General features: G+C 38.2%; 1 protein-coding gene across 4 annotated transcripts in view; it reads right to left on the bottom strand.

The window, feature by feature from the left end:
- The window catches only part of LOC137249661 (transcription factor grauzone-like), an 82222-nt gene that overhangs the window by 26261 nt on the left and 40995 nt on the right, over positions 1 to 14966 (bottom strand). The window lies entirely within an intron of this gene.

The raw sequence follows: 14966 nt of genomic DNA, 5'->3' as shown, positions 1-14966 counted from the left end.
AAACCGAGCTTGCCCTCTTCACGAGGAGGTATAAGGTACCAAATCTAACACCGCCAAGAATTGGGGGTACGTTTTTAGCGTTTAGCGATCGAGTCAAGTATTTGGGAATAATTCTGGATAGGAAGCTATTATGGAATTACCATATAGTGGAGCGACGCAAGAAGGCAGCAGCAGCGCTGTTCACCTACAAGAGGGCAATTGGCACCTCCTGGGGATTCTCCCCCAAGGTGACATACTGGATTTATACAGCCAATGTGCGCCCGATTCTTCTTTATGGTGCCTTGGTCTGGTGGCCTGCACTAGCTAAAACTACCTATCTTAAGACGCTTCAAAAGGTGCAACGGAGTTCGGAGCTCTGCATCACAGGGGCTCTCGGCTCCATTCCATCTGAAGCACAGGAGAAACAGGTCTCTGGTCAAATGGATCTAGTGGACACGCAACAATCCTGGGCACGAGCGCCCCAGTCCCAATACCGGTGCGCACTGACTACTGCACGCCAAAAAACGTCTTCGTTAAAAATTATAGTATATATATACCATCGCGACAGGACTGGAATACCAGACAACATACGGTACCAGGTGCCATCAACATATTCACGGATGGTTCTAAGCTTGACGGGAAGGTGGGAGCAGGCCTCTTTTCGCCGGATCTGGGTCTAGAGGTCTCTTTTCGCCTACCAGATTACTGTAGTGTTTACCAAGCGGAAATGCTGGCGATACACAGGGCCGTGAGCCATCTAGGGTCTATGCCTAAGGATGGTAAACGGGTGTTTATTTTCTCAGACAGCCAGGCCGCCTTAAAGGCCCTGGACTCATTCGTCGACAACGCAAAGTCGGTCACTGAATGCCGCAGATCTCTTAAAGAGATGGCTCAGCACTTCAGTATCAGCCTTATATGGGTACCTGGGCACAGGGATATCGAAGGCAATTGCAGAGCAGACGAGCTGGCCAGAAGAGGCACCACCGACGATATCCTTCCGGTAAATGATTCGGTAGGCATACCCATGGCGACTTTCAGGCTTTGTGTGAACACAAGCACTATAAGAATCGCAAATGGACTATGGTCAGCCATATCATCGTGTGAGACATCCAGGCAAACCTGGCCCTCATATGACAAGGGGCGCACAGAAGCGCTTCTGATTTCAAACAAATCAGTTCTATCGTCCCTGATAAGGGTTCTAATAGGGCATTGCTTAATAGGCACGCATGGTGCTAGAATGGGGGTAACGACCTTCGACTATTGTCGCAGCTGCAGTTGTACAGAAGAGAGCGTCCAGCACCTTCTCTGTCACTGTCCAGCGCTTAGTAGGCGTAGGATGGCTATCCTTGGTAAACCTTTTCTACATGAACTCGCTGAGGTCTCTTGCTATGAAGTAAAGGCTCTAGCAAAATTTATAATTTCCACAAGGTGGTTTGACCCGCTTTAGGCAGGGTAGGGGTCCCCTTTTGAGACCGTATAGGGTATTACAATGGGCCCATTGGTGGCCTAAGTAGCAAGCTGTTACCATAGTGTTCAGCTCAGCCCTTGCAACCTAACCTAACCTAACTGTCCGATTCTTCATTGTTTTGGTCAATTTTCATTTTATAATAAATAAAAAGGAACTTTTTGGACCTTTCAAATCGATCTGTTTGACTTGACAGTTTACAATATAAGTTGAAATGACATATCCTGGTAAATGTTTACAATTGTTTACATTATTTACAATTGTTTACAATGTTTACAATGAAAGTGTACACAATCCAAAAAATGTAAACGCACAACCCTGGTCAATACACGTCGTTGGACACGCCTCCCGATATATTTGGACGCGTATTAGTATTCGACCACTCTTGTAAATGACTACCGAAATTGTTCGTGTACTCTATTTATAACGTTTTAAACCCAAACTATTTCCCAGACTGCACTGCTTACATATGTAGCACTCACTTCAACTCCCATGGACTAGATTATTCTCTAACTGCCTCCTTGATAAGTTGCTTAATTACTTCTCTCATCTCACCAGAGACAATTTTAAGATAGAGATGTTGCAGGGACGAAAAATAGTGTGAAGCAAGCTTCACAAAACTCTAGTAGGTCACATTCACCATAGCAGAATGTGTTAAGCTACCACTGCCTGTATTTATTACTTAACAATTATTTTTACATTTTTTATTCAGCTAATCTGTTCAGAATTTTAATTTTTACTCTCTAGAACTCCAATCAGTGTATTTTGTGTGCTTAAATTATGTTAAAAATTGTGTTAAAGTTTGTGGTGTGGTGAAAGTGGCCTACTAGAATTTTGTGAAGCTCCGCTGCTTTCCACTGAAGTTCGCGCCTGCAATATCTATATCTTAAATGCCTCTGCTTACGTTGTTGCTGTTGTGCAGCACTTACTAGGGCCACAGTGATGTGTGGAAATTGCTAATATCCACCATTACGGCCAGTGCGCGGACTTTAAAAATGAAAAGTGGTAGGTTTTATGTACGGAGTGGGATATAGCCAATCTAAAATAGATACAGGTTTTTGGCATAATTTCCTATGAGCCATCAGTAAAAAAAGCTGCAACTAAATTTAGAACCTATTTTATTTTGCCTCAATACGCGCCAATACGGACGGTAAATTTGTTAATTGATAGCCTACAAAATTTGACATGGTCATGTTAATCGTTCCCGAGATGGTCGGCTAGTACCTTAGTTACAGGAACGCACCGGATCTATAGGTTTTAGGGAGCGTCTTTATCGTTTATAGAGGTCTCTTTTCGCCTACCAGATTACTGTAGTATTTACCAAGCGGAAATGCTGGCGATACACAGGGCTGTGAACCATCTAGGGTCTATGCCTAAGGATGGTAAACGGGTGTTTATTTTCTCAGACAGCCAGGCCGCCTTAAAGGCCCTGGACTCATTCGTCGACAACGCAAAGTCGGTCACTGAATGCCGCAGATCTCTTAAAGAGATGGCTCAGCACTTCAGTATCAGCCTTATATGGGTACAAGGGCACAGGGATATCGAAGGCAATTGCAGAGCAGACGAGCTGGCCAGAAGAGGCACCACCGACGATATCCTTCCGGGAAATGATTCGGTAGGCATACCCATGGCGACTTTCAGGCTTTGTGTGAACACAAGCACTATAAGAACCGCAAATGGACTATGGTCAGCCATATCATCGTGTGAGACATCCAGGCAAACCTGGCCCTCATATGACAAGGGGCGCACAGAAGCGCTTCTGATTTCAAACAAATCAGTTCTATCGTCCCTGATAAGGGTTCTAATAGGGCATTGCTTAATAGGCACGCATGGTGCTAGAATGGGGGTAACGACCTTCGACTATTGTCGCAGCTGCAGTTGTACAGAAGAGGAAGAGAGCGTCCAGCACCTTCTCTGTCAATGTCCAGCGCTTAGTAGGCGTAGGATGGCTATCCTTGGTAAACCTTTTCTACATGAACTCGCTGAGGTCTCTTGCTATGAAGTAAAGTCTCTGGCAAAATTTATAATTTCCACAAGGTGGTTTGACCCGCTTTAGGCAGGGTAGGGGTCCCCTTTTGAGACCGTATAGGGTATTACAATGGGCCCATTGGTGGCCTAAGTAGCGAGCTGTTACCATAGTGTTCAGCTCAGCCCTTGCAACCTAACCTAACCTAACTGTCCGATTCTTCATTGTTTTGGTCAATTTTCATTTTATAATAAATAAAAAGGAACTTTTTGGACCTTTCAAATCGATCTGTTTGACTTGACAGTTTACAATATAAGTTGAAATAACATATGCTGGTAAATGGTTACAATTATTTACATTATTTACAATTGTTTACAATGTTTACAATGAAAGTGTACACAATCCAAAAAATGTAAACGCACAACCCTGGTCAATACACGTCGTTTGACACGCCTCCCGATATATTTGGACGCGTATTAGTATTCGACCACTCTTGTAAATGACTACCGAAATTGTTCGTGTACTCTATTTATAACGTTTTAAACCCAAACTATTTCCCAGACTGCACTGCTTACATATGTAGCACTCACTTCAACTCCCATGGACTAGATTATTCTCTAACCGCCTCCTTGATAAGTTGCTTAATTACTTCTCTCATCTCACCAGAGACAATTTTAAGATAGAGATGTTGCAGGGACGAAAAATAGTGTGAAGCAAGCTTCACAAAACTCTAGTAGGTCACATTCACCATTCACCATAGCAGAATGTGTTAAGCTACCACTGCCTGTATTTATTACTTAACAATTATTTGTACATTTTTTATTCAGCTAATCTGTTCAGAATTTTAATTTTTACTCTCTAGAACTCCAATCAGTGTATTTTGTGTGCTTAAATTATGTTAAAAATTGTGTTAAAGTTTGTGGTGTGGTGAAAGTGACCTACTAGAATTTTGTGAAGCTCACCTGCTTTCCACTGAAGTTCGCGCCTGCAATATCTATATCTTAAATGCCTCTGCTTACGTTGTTGCTGTTGTGCAGCACTTACTAGGGCCACAGTGATGTGTGGAAATTGCTAATATCCACCATTACGGCCAGTGCGCGGACTTTAAAAATGAAAAGTGGTAGGTTTTATGTACGGAGTGGGATATAGCCATAGCCAATCTAAAATAGATACAGGTTTTTGGCATAATTTCCTATGAGCCATCAGTAAAAAAAGCTGCAACTAAATTTAGAACCTATTTTATTTTGCCTCAATACGCGCCAATACGGACGGTAAATTTGTTAATTTATAGCCTACAAAATTTGACGTGGTCATGTTAATCGTTCCCGAGATGGTCGGCTAGTACCTTAGTTACAGGAACGCACCGGATCTATAGGTTTTAGGGAGCGTCTTTATCGTTTATAGAGGTCTCTTTTCGCCTACCAGATTACTGTAGTGTTTACCAAGCGGAAATGCTGGCGATACACAGGGCTGTGAACCATCTAGGGTCTATGCCTAAGGATGGTAAACGGGTGTTTATTTTCTCAGACAGCCAGGCCGCCTTAAAGGCCCTGGACTCATTCGTCGACAACGCAAAGTCGGTCACTGAATGCCGCAGATCTCTTAAAGAGATGGCTCAGCACTTCAGTATCAGCCTTATATGGGTACCTGGGCACAGGGATATCGAAGGCAATTGCAGAGCAGACGAGCTGGCCAGAAGAGGCACCACCGACGATATCCTTCCGGGAAATGATTCGGTAGGCATACCCATGGCGACTTTCAGGCTTTGTGTGAACACAAGCACTATAAGAATCGCAAATGGACTATGGTCAGCCATATCATCGTGTGAGACATCCAGGCAAACCTGGCCCTCATATGACAAGGGGCGCACAGAAGCGCTTCTGATTTCAAACAAATCAGTTCTATCGTCCCTAATAAGGGTTCTAATAGAGCATTGCTTAATAGGCACGCATGGTGCTAGAATGGGGGTAACGACCTTCGACTATTGTCGCAGCTGCAGTTGTACAGAAGAGGAAGAGAGCGTCCAGCACCTTCTCTGTCACTGTCCAGCGCTTAGTAGGCGTAGGATGGCTATCCTTGGTAAACCTTTTCTACATGAACTCGCTCTGGCAAAATTTATAATTTCCACAAGGTGGTTTGACCCGCTTTAGGCAGGGTAGGGGTCCCATTTTGAGACCGTATAGGGTATTACAATGGGCCCATTGGTGGCCTAAGTAGCGAGCTGTTACCATAATGTTCAGCTCAGCCCTTGCAACCTAACCTAACCTAACTGTCCGATTCTTCATTGTTTTGGTCAATTTTCATTTTATAATAAATAAAAAGGAACTTTTTGGACCTTTCAAATCGATCTGTTTGACTTGACAGTTTACAATATAAGTTGAAATGACATATGCTGGTAAATGTTTACAATTGTTTACATTATTTACAATTGTTTACAATGTTTACAATGAAAGTTTACACAATCCAAAAAATGTAAACGCACAACCCTGGTCAATACACGTCGTTTGACACGCCTCCCGATATATTTGGACGCATATTAGTATTCGACCACTCTTGTAAATGACTACCGAAATTGTTCGTGTACTCTATTTATAACGTTTTAAACCCAAACTATTTCCCAGACTGCACTGCTTACATATGTAGCACTCACTTCAACTCCCATGGACTAGATTATTCGCTAACCGCCTCCTTGATAAGTTGCTTAATTACTTCTCTCATCTCACCAGAGACAATTTTAAGATAGAGATGTTGCAGGGACGAAAAATAGTGTGAAGCAAGCTTCACAAAACTCTAGTAGGTCACATTCACCATTCACCATAGCAGAATGTGTTAAGCTACCACTGCCTGTATTTATTACTTAACAATTATTTGTACATTTTTTATTCAGCTAATCTGTTCAGAATTTTAATTTTTACTCTCTAGAACTCCAATCAGTGTATTTTGTGTGCTTAAATTATGTTAAAAATTGTGTTAAAGTTTGTGGTGTGGTGAAAGTGACTTACTAGAATCTTGTGAAGCTCCGCTTCTTTCCACTGAAGTTCGCGCCTGCAATATCTATATCTTAAATGCCTCTGCTTACGTTGTTGCTGTTGTGCAGCACTTACTAGGGCCATAGTGATGTGTGGAAATTGCTAATATCCACCATTACGGCCAGTGCGCGGACTTTAAAAATGAAAAGTGGTAGGTTTTATGTACGGAGTGGGATATAGCCATAGCCAATCTAAAATAGATACAGGTTTTTGGCATAATTTCCTATGAGCCATCAGTAAAAAAAGCTGCAACTAAATTTAGAACCTATTTTATTTTGCCTCAATACGCGCCAATACGGACGGTAAATTTGTTAATTGATAGCCTACAAAGTTTGACATGGTCATGTTAATCGTTCCCGAGATGGTCGGCTAGTACCTTAGTTACAGGAACGCACCGGATCTATAGGTTTTAGGGAGCGTCTTTATCGTCAATAAAAGAACAAAGCCCATCATCCCAGCCCATTTCTAGCTCCGTATCACGCTCAATTCTCACGGGTATGCTCTGCATCATTCGGAGACTTCTGAAGAAGAGGTTGTGATATTTTAGTACACATGAGTTGTGATAGGTAGATGTCGCCGCTGGGTTTCATTTAACACATACGCCCAACAAGCAAAGTAAAGGAAAGGTAATTACTTTTTAAACTTATGTTTTTAAAAAGTTTACAGAAATAGATATTAAGCTTACAAAACGCTGATTTTTCGTTTAGAAAACATTTGAAGGAAAACATAAAATAATCACAGTTAGAAGCTTATAAATGTAAGCTTACATAAAATTTTCTAAGAAAACAATACATTTGAATTTTGTATAAAAAACTAAATCTTTAACAAACATTCGGTCTTAACGCTTACAAAACGATTATTGAAGAAGATTAAAATTGATTAAATATTGAAAGCGTTTATACTTCACTTATTATATAAACTTGCTTAAAGTTATTTCCAAAAATGCCTGCTGGGCGGCTAAAGGCCAAGCAGCTGCATCTATTTTTGAAAAAGCAGGTTTGTTCAAGAAACTAAAGACAAGAAATTATTAAATTATCTGGCTCACGCCGAGCGACATCTGCAGATGATTTTTCGCTGAGAAGCTTTTCATTGCAGAAATACAATTCTAGTGAAAACTTTTTCTAGTTTAAAAAGCGTTGTTGTGCGGAAAAGCAGAACTTTAATCAATGATCTTCGGTGTGCCGAGCAAGCTACCACTACACAAACGCAAAACTTTAATCTAGAATCCTCGGTGTGGTAGGTGAGCAAGCTAGGTGAGTAATCTACCACTACACAAACGGCGCCCGCCGTTATTCATTTAAAACAATTTAACCTTGAAAGTGATGCTTGGGCATTCCGTGAAGGGTTTATATAAAAGATATCCCGCATATTGTTGACCAATCGGGGTTTGAAAATATTGTAACGAATTTGCTTGCAAATCCTGTTATTTGCCTTTTTGCTATGTTCGTATAACTAAACTGTTGAATAAATAACTCCAATATTTAATAATGGAAAAATGGCCTTTATTAAAGTACTTCACAATAACACTTATACTTTGCAACTAGCTGGCTTAATAACCAAACTGATAGCTTAAATGAAACTGATTTTCAAAATAATACTGCTATTGCTCGCTAGATATCGTCTTAATCGAAACTCAAATCAAACTGAATTCCAGCGCCTCTACAATTGCCGCCTTTTATACTCTTTGATTTCAACCTTCGCATCTTCTAGGCGCTTCCAGAATCTACTAGTCCAGCAGTTCTCAAACTTCTCAGCTGTAACTACAATTGCACAATTTTATAGTTTTCTCATTGCATACTTATAGGAGTATCTCAGATATATGCATGTGCTTGTGCATTGACCCTCCGCTGCTCGTATACGTACATGGTACATATGTGTAGACGCAATTATTGTTTCGTTTATGTAGATACATAATGATTGATCTATGGATGTGAATTCACGTCACTGCTTAGCATCGGCTTAGAGACAGCAGCACCCCTTAGTTTTGCTAATATTCGTAACAATAGCCGTGTTTTTTAACACGCGCGTATACGTTTCGTTTGTGCGTGTAAAAAGCGCATATCTTCGCTTAGATAATGCTTAGGAGACCCATCTAGCGGCTGTGGTTAAACAACTAGCTACAGCAACAGGGTGTACCGAAAAGCGGAGACGCAACGCTCTGATGGCCATAGGGTATAACATATAGCTGAATCAGTTGCGATGAATTGTGGACACACATAGAATACATAGAATTAGTGTAGAGGGTGAAACAAAGACACATATTTCAGTTACATCTGAGTATAATGCGTATTGAAATTTAGTAGGACAAAATTTATGCGCAGCAATTTCAGAGGTGTATTTATAGTTTTTCTCTTAGCAGTCAATATAAAGTTTAAGCGTAAACGGATATACGTGTGTTAAAAAACATTGCTAATATAGTACCAACGCACAGTGTTTCGTGTAGAACAAGCTAGCTGGACAAAACAAAGTTCTTATTCCAACAAAAGTGAAATGAGAAATGAAAGAAAACAAACAAAGTAACGGAATTTTTGCTTTTTTTTGATATTTTTTCTCATATATATTGAGTAATTGAAGTAAGAAGGCAGGAGTGGCCGTAAAATGCATTGATTAATTTGCAAAATTCTTGTTGAATATTAAGCTTCATATTTCTTTTAAGTGAACACTTTTATATAATTTTTTTGATGGATTCTAAGCTCGAAGGTAAGTAAAATTTTTTAATAGTAATTCCTTCGCAATTAGAGTATTTTCAATATATTTAACATTCCGTTATTACATATGTTATAGTCGCAAGTATTCTCTAATAGTCCAAAGAAAAAACCATTGCGAATTCTTTGCACATCTATTTTAAATTTTTTTTTTTGTAGATTTAGTTATCTCTACATATAAAATAGGATGTATGTACGTACCAGTTCCGACGAGATATCTGAACCTTTAAAGCTGATCTACAAACGGCAAAACCAATCCCCAGGTACAGGGAACAAACACGTAGCCATAAAACACACAAAAATAAACGCGCAAGGTCAACAAGAGCACACCAAAAGCAAAAAGGCGAAGATCGCTTACTTCAACCTGCCACAACCTACCGCACCAGTCACCAAGGCATAAAAACAGGTACATACAAAGCAATCCTAATGCAGGTATAACCACACAGGAACGCTACACAAAACAACCCTATTTGGTAGCATCTACGCCAATACCTGAATGTAATATAAATACTGCGCAACTGATAACAAATCAGAACGATCAACGACACTTAAGATGGCAGCACAACAATCATCAACTATTCACCCTGTCGGAAAATCAAAAACACAAAGCAGTTTAGTTATAACCGTACCAAGAACGGAGTTTTTTGACATTTGGGTTCAACATTCGAAGGAACCCAGATATAAAGAATTATTGAGTTTTGTTGTACTTAAGTACGATTAAACGAAGCAGCCGAGTATTCGATAAAAAGTTTAAGCTTACAAATATCGGCATGTTCGTCGAAGCTCGATCAAAAGTGGAACACTTCTGGAAGACATAAGGAGCGATTTTTGAATAAAAACTCGGAGTGGCTTTCGGGTCCAGACTTCACACCAACCAACCATCAGACCAACCAACAATTTCTTCAGGTAACGCCGGCCCCGGAAGACGAATAAAGGACTTTGTTAGCTGCAGTGAAAAAACTAAACGGCGTCGAGTGGATGACCTCTTGCAATCTAGAAGTCCTGGTGAGTTACTTTATGCGGCAGAAGTATCAACGCGTATGTCCGGCAACAGAAATGTTGCTAACATTATAAAAAAATCACAGGAAACCACTCAAATATCCGGCAAAAAGATGACATGTGAGCCAGATGCAAGATGCTTGAGCAATGTAGAAGCTTTAGCATACTACGTAGATAGCAAGTCGACGACTCATGGGTACAAAACGACTCGGAAGTGGAGCATCAAGGCAGGCCATAAGGTTTATCCATCATTTTATAGTCTAAGAAAAGCTAAGGAAGAATGCTATCCAAATGAAATTGATGTGGGTGAAACACTGCGGAAATTAAAGTCCAGTCCGTATTAGATAAAACTGTTGAGCGTTTAGTTTTAGCAAATCAAGAAGTTTTTGTTAGTTTATTACCTACAAACTTGACGTATACTTCAATCAGCAAGTGGGGTTGCGATGGAAGCTCTGGCCATAGCACATAAGTATAAGCAAAAGTTTACATGCAGTTCTGGCACTGATGAATTTTTGTTTATATTTTCCTTCGTCCCTCTTCAATTACAGGATGAAAAAGGTAACATTGTTTGGCAGAATCTTCGACCTTCTTCTACCATGTATTGTCGTCCAATTAAATTTATTTTTTCTAAAGAAACAAAAGATTTTATTGTTTTTGAAACGAACAAAGTTTTAGAGGAGATAAATGCGTTGTTGCCAACAAAGTACATGCTCGAAGAATACGAAGTTTCCGTAAATCACAATATGCTTCTAACAATGATTGACGGAAAAGTTTGCAATGCTTTGACTGAAACTTCTTCCGCACAAAAGTGTTATATTTGTGTGCCACTCCAAAATAAAAGAATAATGAGTTACGGAACTTTACGCCTAACCGAGATAATCTTGATTTTGGTTTGTCTACTCTCCATGCATGGATAAGATGTTTTGAATGCTTGCTTCATATAAGTTATCGCCTCGAAGTAAAAAAGTGGCAGCTTAGGAATGAGGCAGATAAAGAGAGTGTAAAGCTACGTTCCAACGAAATCCAGAATAAATTTAAAAGTGAATTGGATTGATAGTAGATAAACCAAAACCAGGTTTCGGCAATACCAATGATGGCAAAACTGCTCGTAGGTTTTTCGAAAATTCTGAGGCTAGTGCTGAGATTACGGGATTGGATGTAACGCTAATCAAAAGATTCGACACTCTCCTTCGCGCATTAGCATCTGGGTACAATATAAATATCCAAAGATTTGAAAAATTTGCGGTCGAGACTTAAAAACTATACATATATCTCTATCCATGGTTTAATATGCCTGTTACAGTTCATAAAATCTTAGTGCATAGTACTGATATTATAAAATCAGCAAATATGTATATATAGCTGGCTTTAGGTCCGTGTTTTATAATTTAAAAATTAAAAAATACCCTTTGATTCCTCTTTTAAATCGATATATTTCGATTGCTCAACGGCAATCATCTTCAGGATTGTAGCAACAATTTATAATTTATATAGACGGAAGGCACGCCGCAGGCATAAACAACCAAACATGGGATATGCTACAATAAAAAACAACAACAAAAACGCCAAAGAAACAATCAACAAACTGCAGTTTACATCTAAAAAATTGTTGCTACAATCCTGAAGATGATTGCCGTTGAGCAATCGAAATATATCGATTTAAACGAAGAATCAAAGGGTATTTTTTAATTTTTAAATTATAAAACACGGACCTAAAGCCAGCTATATATACATATTTAAAGATAAAAGGTCGCCAAAAAATTTATAATTTATATAGACGGAAGGCACGCCGCAGGCATAAACAACCAAACATGGGATATGCTACAATAAAAAACAACAACAAAAACGCCAAAGAAACAATCAACAAACTGCAGTTTACATCTAAAAAATTGTTGCTACAATCCTGAAGATGATTGCCGTTGAGCAATCGAAATATATCGATTTAAAAGAAGAATCAAAGGGTATTTTTTAATTTTTAAATTATAAAACACGGACCTAAAGCCATCTATATATACATATTTAAAGATAAAAGGTCGCCAAAAAATTTATAATTTATATAGACGGAAGGCACGCCGCAGGCATAAACAACCAAACATGGGATATGCTACAATAAAAAACAACAACAAAAACGCCAAAGAAACAATCAACAAACTGCAGTTTACATCTAAAAAATTGTTGCTACAATCCTGAAGATGATTGCCGTTGAGCAATCGAAATATATCGATTTAAAAGAAGAATGAAAGGGTATTTTTTAATTTTTAAATTATAAAACACGGACCTAAAGCCAGCTATATATACATATTTAAAGATAAAAGATCGCCAAAAAATTTATAATTTATATAGACGGAAGGCACGCCGCAGGCATAAACAACCAAACATGGGATATGCTACAATAAAAAACAACAACAAAAACGCCAAAGAAACAATCAACAAACTGCAGTTTACATCTAAAAAATTGTTGCTACAATCCTGAAGATGATTGCCGTTGAGCAATCGAAATATATCGATTTAAAAGAAGAATCAAAGGGTATTTTTTAATTTTTTAATTATAAAACACGGACCTAAAGCCAGCTATATATACATATTTAAAGATAAAAGGTCGCCAAAAAATTTATAATTTATATAGACGGAAGGCACGCCGCAGGCATAAACAACCAAACATGGGATATGCTACAATAAAAAACAACAACAAAAACGCCAAAGAAACAATCAACAAACTGCAGTTTACATTTAAAAAATTGTTGCTACAATCCTGCCAGGATAAATACTCAAATAAATACAAAATATGTATGTACATATGTACAGTCACTCACATAAATAAGTAGACACCCCTTTTTGGACAATTCTTACAATCTTCGCTTTCGCAAATTTATTTTAACTAATTTCCCATAAGAAAATTTTTCACGATCTATAACAAAAACTAAATTATATTTAAAAAATGTTTGAAAAATTCAACGAATTTTCATAAAAAATTTAAATTTTTTTTTCGGAATTTTTTAGAGTATTGAGATTTGTAGGCCATTCAATTTATGTACAATAAAGTAATATTCTTAATTCCTTCAAATTTTTTTGGATCTATGTCACTTATTCACATTAGTTACTGTATATGAAATAAGCAAATGTATGCATATGAAGTAAAATTTTGGAAAAAAAATAAAAAAAAAGAACATATGCCTGAACAAAATGACGTAGTTGTAATAAATGACTACATATGAAACGGAAAATCTCATAAAATAATTTTGTCCAGCTAGCTTGTTCTACAGGAAACACTGTGCAACGGTCTCATACATGCTACATAAAATGTGAAGCTCTAGCTTTTGTACAATGTACACAACCAACAGAAAAGCGCGTCTTTAATCTATATTAACTCAGTCCAAAAACACGCCGTAACATCAAAAAAAAGCTCAAGATTAACATTTAGAAGGAATGAGTCCAAATTACTTGAATAACTTAGGCCCGGTTTTTCAGTACAAGTTCAACTCAGTTTGTCAGTTAAACTACGCTTAAACTTATTCTGCAGTTTTTAAGTCTACTTTAACTGAAGTCTAAGCTAAACTTAAGCGGGCGATCTGCCAGGTTTAAACTCTAGTTAACCTATCAGTTATTTGCGTTCGTACCAAATGGCGTCGAATATACCCAACAAGGATTTGGGCTTGAGTACCATTAAAGCTCATGTTGATAACTAGGCATACTTCTAAAATCTCAAGAGTTGTTTCGAAACAGTGGCTCAACTCGAGAATCATACCGTACTCAACAAAAGAGGGAACTTTTTATAAAGCAAAACATGCTATTACTTAAGTTGAAAAAATGTAATTAACAACTTGTGGTTCTCTAACTGGACTCAAATGTAAGATTCGATGATGTTGATGTAGGATCTTCGGTGTAGTAGGCGGAGCACGCTACCATCACACCGCGGCGGCCGCCTATATAATTTATTCTTAATTAATTACGCTTCATTACTGCTATCAGCCAGGTGTTCATTTCTCACAATAAACAGATGTTGGTTTTGGTGGTACGTCCTTGGAGATTTTTATCAACTCCACCTCAACTCGATATATAATGTAAGATATCAACTGGAGAAATGGGTTGAATATTTATTTGAAAACTGTACATTTCTCAAAATCTCTCGAAATTAGGATAATAATTGGAAAATATTAATGACGTTGGAGATCAACTGAAAAACTTTTAATTTTACAAAATTTCTCAAAGGTTGGATAGTGAATGGAGAATAAGTTGGATATCAACTCGAGAACTATCTGGTTTAAAATAATTAAATAATGATGTTGGATATCACTTCCGGAACTAGATATGTATTTCGCCGTAGAATTTTTTTCCATGTTTCTTGGGTAAACAAAATCCAGCAGTTGCCGTATCTACAAATTATCTAGATAATAAAAAACCCATGTTGCCGCACAAAACAGCATACCCCAAAGGCGGCCTTAAACTGTGACTGAAAACTGCTCAGTAGTTTAACTGGAGTTTAAATTTGATTAGAGTTTAAGCAAGCTTAGTTTAAGCTTAGCTTAACCAACCACTGATAAACCGGGCCTAAGGACGGGTTTTCAGTGCAAGTTCAAACTCAATGTTCAAGTTTACTACACCTTTTTCAACAGTACTTTCGAATATATCAATTTAATTTTAGAAAGCGTCAGATCCACATTAGAAAGTATCATTGGGACTCTTGAATAGTCAAACGTTATTTCGAAGACGACAAATGAACTTCAGAATTATCAAATCTACTTTAGAAAATAGCAAATATACTTTAGAAAGAATCAAAATTCTTCAGAATGTATGTACTTTCGACAATATGAACTGTATTTTAG

This window comes from Eurosta solidaginis, chromosome 4 (genome assembly GCF_040869045.1).
Source record: "Eurosta solidaginis isolate ZX-2024a chromosome 4, ASM4086904v1, whole genome shotgun sequence".
NCBI classification, from domain to species: Eukaryota; Metazoa; Arthropoda; class Insecta; order Diptera; family Tephritidae; genus Eurosta; species Eurosta solidaginis.
Note: the sequence above shows the minus strand (reverse complement) of the source record. Positions and strands in the feature narration are given on the sequence as shown.